We start from the raw sequence: 6,000 nt of genomic DNA, 5'->3' as shown, positions 1-6,000 counted from the left end.
AACAAGAAAAATATATGTTGTTTAAAAAATAAATATAAAATACATCTGATGCATGAAACAAAAACAATTCTCTGAGTCAATATACTTAGATTTCCTTTGAATAGAAGTACAGCACAAGATTCTTGTATCTATTCATTAAAAGATCAGGTTCAGTTCCCCTGAATATAGAAAAGATAATCACATTATCTCACCTGCCACAAGCAGGCTAATCCATGTATATGAATTCAGTACAGTGTCTGTGAAGTATTATAATAAGCAAATTCATTATTAGCAGTCAAACAAAATCAGCAGTGGCTGTCGTCGTTACAACTTTCAATGAGAAGACCACCTCCTCAGCCTTTTTTCCCCCTTCCACTGACCTTCAATGAAGACTTTTCACATTTAACAAAAATACCCTTGTAGTTCCAGAAGTGGTTTTTCACCATCCTGCTTTTGATCAGCTTTCTAATCAGAGCTTACTTCAGATTCAAGTGGAGGAAAAAACTGACCCTGAAAAAGACCACTGGATTACAGGAGTGCTCCCCCTCAGCAGCACCCTGAATGCAGAAGAAATCTTTTTCCTGCCTCTCATGGGAACACTTTGAAATCCAGGAGCCATGTCTCAATACAGGCACATAAGAATGAAATGATGGGCAGCACAGAGCCTATATATATACATACATATACATATATACACACACATACATAATATATGGAGAGGGGCATGGCAACCCACCCCAGTCTTCTTGCCTGGAGAATTCCACCAACTGAGGAGCCTGGCAGGTTATAGTCCATGGAGTCGCAAAGAGTCAGACACAACTGAGCGACTAAGCACAGCACAGCACATCAATATAGGAAGAGTCAGAACTGGATGGCATCGCCTCCTTCTTTAAGAAGGGGATTTTTTTTTTTTTAAGATTTTCATTAATCAATTATTAATTAATTTTATTTTCGACTGTGCTGGGTCTTCGTTGCGGGATATGGGCTTTCTCTAGTTGCTGAGAGTGGGAGCTACTCTTTGCTGCAGTGTGTGGGCTCTAGGCTTGCAGGCGTCAGTAGCTGAAGCACGCAGCCTCAGTAGCTGTGGCACACAGGCTTAGTTGCCCCTTGGCATGTGGAATCTTCCCAGAGCAGGAATCGAAACTGCATCCCTTTCATTGGCAGGTGGATTCTTAGCCACTGGACCACCAGTGAAGTCCAAGGAGGTGATGTTTTGATTTACATTTAACTCTGGAATCCACAGTAAGGTTGCAAATAAGAGGTCAAGGATGAAAAGCAGCAGCAGGACTTACGCAACGCTGGTTACACCTGTCTTTTCCTTTCCTTCCTGAGACTCCGTCCTGGCCTTGAGTTTTATAGGGTGGATATAATGGATACTGCCCCGTGCTTGAGTGCTGCGGCTCCCACTGAGAGGGTTCTCTATGTGTTCTGGCAGGTGGTTCACGGTTGAAGGAGGGTTAGAGAAGCCTTTTCCTCATTTCCCACTCCTTAGGGGAAAAAAAGAGGCCTCAGTGGATGGTTCTGAGATTGGCCTCTACCAGTGGCCCAGGGCCAGTGGCTCTGCACACAGAGAGTGGGTCAACTTGGGCAGCAAGGTAGGGCCTAAATAAGCCTTTCAAATGTATTGGTGCAAAGAATTGCAGATTCATCTGTGCATTATATAATAACCTTCTTTCCTCCAGTGCTTGAGACCAGATGGCGATGTAAATAAATAAATTACAACCAAAACTGTTCCAATGTTATGACTGTAGAATTTGAGATAATTCCTTTAATCAGCCATCCAAAGAGTTGAGTCTCCTTTGCGTCCTGATCTAGAACTAGCTATCTTTCATCATGACTTTCAGAGTCCTTTGGTGGTAAGAGATTTTCAGTATTAGTGAATATAAATTTAAGTTTTATTACTGAATTTTCTGGAGAGAAGTTAACAAAAACCTCTGAGTCCCATTTATTTCACTGTGGAAATAAACGCTGACATTTAAGAATTGTTGAAGAATCTGGGAGAAAAATATAAAGTTATATTATTGTTTTAGTTTTAAAATAGAGATTTCAAAATAAGACAGCTTATTAGAATTCAAAAGGGAACTTCAAAACTCAAATCCCAAATCCACAACTTCTTTTTTTCATACAGCCAAATGCTCATCTTCCTTTCACCTTATAATATATCAAGTACTTAGATAGGGAGCAGTTCTACTTCTATAATTATTAAGGATTCAAAGATGAATATAGCCATAAAAAACTATAACGACTAACTTAAGATTGCTGATGAAAATCTTCTGTGAGTTCAAATGATACTATTAGAATAAGGAAATATTATTTTTGAATTAACAATTGATTGTCCATTAAACCATTGTATTACTGAATTAGCTGGCTCTTGACAAAGCAGTTGAGCAATGATCAGATAATGTAGTGCAGCAAACAATGATTTATTCTAGATCAGCAGTTGTAAATTCCAGCTATACATTAAAATCATGGAGAAGGGGGCATTTAAAAAATATTGACACTGAGGCCCTACCCCAGAGATTCTGATATAATTGGTCTATTGAGGCTCTAAGGTCATGTTTTTTTCAAAAGTATTCCTACCCCTCATTCCATATCCAGGTATTTCCAGTATGCAATCAGGTTAAAAACTCCTGATCTAGGTTACTTATCTAGATGTATGATACTGCACTATTTATAACTGATATGAGCAATAAAGAGTGATGGGTACATTTGTAAAATATTTCCTTTATGATAATTTATTCTAAATTACTATTCTCTGAAATTATTGGTTTAGAAAATTACAATTACTTAGCAAAGGTAAAATAACATCGGCATAGTGTTTACAACAAGTAAGAAATATAGGTATTTGTATGGATGAGATATAACAAAGCCACAAATTGACCTTTTTATTTTTCACTGAAGGTGTTTGTAAATGCCTTGGAATGAAATAGAATTTTTCTATCCAGATACCTCATTAAGAATCAAAGTTAGGTGACTTTTCAAGGCTCATCCCATTTAGGATATGTGTGTGCTTCTTGCTCAATCGTATCCAACTGTTTGCAACCCCATAGCCTGTAGCCCATGTGAACGTTCAAGATAGTGCCGGTTACAACACATGTCCCTAGATTCTCATCCTAATGTTCTTCCTGATATTTCCTTGATTTATTTTTTAGGAATTTTTTAAACATTACTTTTCAGTTCAGTTCAGTTCAGTCGCTCAGTCTTTTGGGGACTAATAAAATAAACCACAACTTCTTACTAAAAATGTAAATAAACATTAGAGGGAGTTTATAGAATATTTTTGAAGACTGTGAACTCCTAAATCAGATAAACCACAGCCAAAGCCTGACTTTAACATTCACCAGCCAAGAGACCTAAACATTTCTGCACCTCAGCTTCCTTATCAGGAAATTATAGACATTATAATATAATAGCATGAGGTAGAAAACGAGTCAAGGCAAATTTCTCTCCTGCTCACATGGCATTAGTTGTTTTCCAACACTAAGACCTAAGGAAAGGAGGGTAAATCCATACTTTTTTGTTAAATGTGTTAACAAAAGTCAAACCATATACATGTCTAATGATATATATGAAAATTATATAATGGCAAAATAAAATCCAGTTAAAAAATGGGCATAGGACCCGAGTGGACACTTTTTTAGATAAGACAGGCAAATGACCAACAGGTACATGAAAAAGTGCTCAGCATCACTAATCATGAGGGAAATTAAAATTAAAACCATAATAAAATATCACCTCACATCTGTCAGAATGGCTATTGTCAAAAAGACAAAGAGGTAACGAATACTAAAGAGAATGTGGAGAAAAGGAAACCCTGGTGCATGCAGGAATGCAAACTGGTGCAGCCACTATGGAAAACAGCATGAAAGTTCCTAAAAAAATAAAAAATAGAAATATCATTTGATTCAACAATCTTTCTTTTGGGTGTATGTCCAAATAAGATGAAATTATTATCTCAAAAAAATATCTACGCTCATGTGTTAATTGCAACAGTATTTACAACAACCAAGACATGAAAACAACCTATGTGATGGATGAATGGATAAAGAAAATGTGATCTGTATAGACAATGGGATATTGTGCTTAGTCACTCAGTCGTGTCTGACTCTTTGTGACCCCCACGGACTGTGGCCCTCTAACTCCGCTATCCATGGGGATTCTCCAGGCAAGAAAACTGGAGTGAATTGCCATTTCCTTCTCCAATGGGATATTATTCAGCTATAAAAAAGAAGACAATCCTGCCATTTGCAACAACACAGATGGAACTTGAGGGCACTACACAACCTGAAATAAGTCAGAAAAAGACAAGTACTGTATGATCTCACTTATACATGGATTCAAAGCATCAAACTCAAAAACAGAGTAGACTCGTGGTTCCCCGAGGCTGATGGTTGGGGAAAATAGGGAAATGTTCGTCAAAGGGTGAAACTTCATGTTTGAACAATTTCCAGGGATCTGATGTATAGAATGACTATAGTTAAAAATATGTGCCATATATTTGAAAACTGCTTTGAGAGTAGAACTTTGATGTTCTCACCATAGTTCTATATAGTTCTCACATATAGAACTATATAGGTCTATATCAGTTCAGTTCAGTTCAGTCGCTCAGTCGTGTCTGACTCTTTGCGACCCCATGAATCGCAGCACGCCAGGCCTCCCTGTCCATCACCAACTCCCGGAGTTCACCCAGACTCACGTCCATCAAGTTAGTGATGCCCTCCAGCCATCTCATCCTCTGTCGTCCCCTTCTCCTCCTGCCTCCAATCCCTCCCAGCATCAGAGTCTTTTCCAATGAGTCAACTCTTCGCATGAAGTGGCCAAAGTACTGGAGTTTCAGTTTTAGCATCATTCCTTCCAAAGATATCCCAGGGCTGATCTCCTTCAGAATGGACTGGTTGGATCTCCTTGCAGTCCAAGGGACTCTCAAGAGTCTTCTCCAACACCACAGTTCAAAAGCATCAATTCTTCGGTGCTCAGCCTTCTTCACAGTCCAACTCTCACATCCATACATGACCACAGGAAAAACCATAGCCTTGACTAGATAGGTCTCACTATAGAACTATAATTCTCACTATAACTACAGCAAAATGTTTGTGAGGTAAAGGATGGGTTAACTAACCTTACTGTGATAAACATTTCCCAATATATATGTGTATTTTACTCATCACTTTAAGCTAACACAATGTTTTAGGTCAATTATATTTCAATAAGGCTAGGGAAAAAACAATGGAGAAGGCAATGGCACCCCACTCCAGTACTCTTGCCTGGAAAATCCCATGGACGGAGGAGTCTGGTAGGCTGCAGTCCATGAGGTCGCTGAGGGTCAGACACGACTGAGCGACTTCACTTTTGATTTTTCACTTTCATGTATTGGAGAAGGAAATGGCAACCCACTCCAGTATTCTTGCCTGGAGAATCCCAGGGACAGGGGAGCCTGGTGGGCTGCCATCTGTGGGGTCACACAGAGTCGGACATGACTGAAGTGACTTAGCAGCAGCAGCAGGGAAAAAACAAACAACAAAGTTCTATATAATGGCCCATTCTCTACATTTGATCTTTCACATGCATTTCAAGGCTAGCATGCTATAATAGTGTATTATATAAGATAATATATGTGAATCATATGGAGCAATGCCTAGCATATGTTATGTATTCAACATAGAGTACTAGTTGCAACGATTATACATTACTTAATGTTGCTCAGTGAAGCAGATGGAATGAAAGTTTTTTGCTTGGAGAGGAATTGTTAGTTGTGTTTGGATCCTAAATAGTTTGTATTATGTGGAACACTCTTCCATGGAGTTCAAACCACTTCATGTGGATAATGAGTAATATATATATATTGGCCATGAGGCATGTGGAATCTTAGTTCTCAACCAAGGATGGAGCCCATGCCCCATGCAGTGGAAGCTCGGAGTCTTAACCACTGGACCACCAGGGAAGGCCACATAATTATTAATATTACAAATCAATCAGGCAGTCAGCATGTATGTGTGCAACATTGCCATGGAAGAGGACAAC

The sequence above is a fragment of the Bubalus kerabau genome, chromosome 1 (assembly GCF_029407905.1).
Source record: "Bubalus kerabau isolate K-KA32 ecotype Philippines breed swamp buffalo chromosome 1, PCC_UOA_SB_1v2, whole genome shotgun sequence".
Taxonomy (NCBI): domain Eukaryota; kingdom Metazoa; phylum Chordata; class Mammalia; order Artiodactyla; family Bovidae; genus Bubalus; species Bubalus kerabau.
This window is presented reverse-complemented; position numbering follows the sequence as displayed.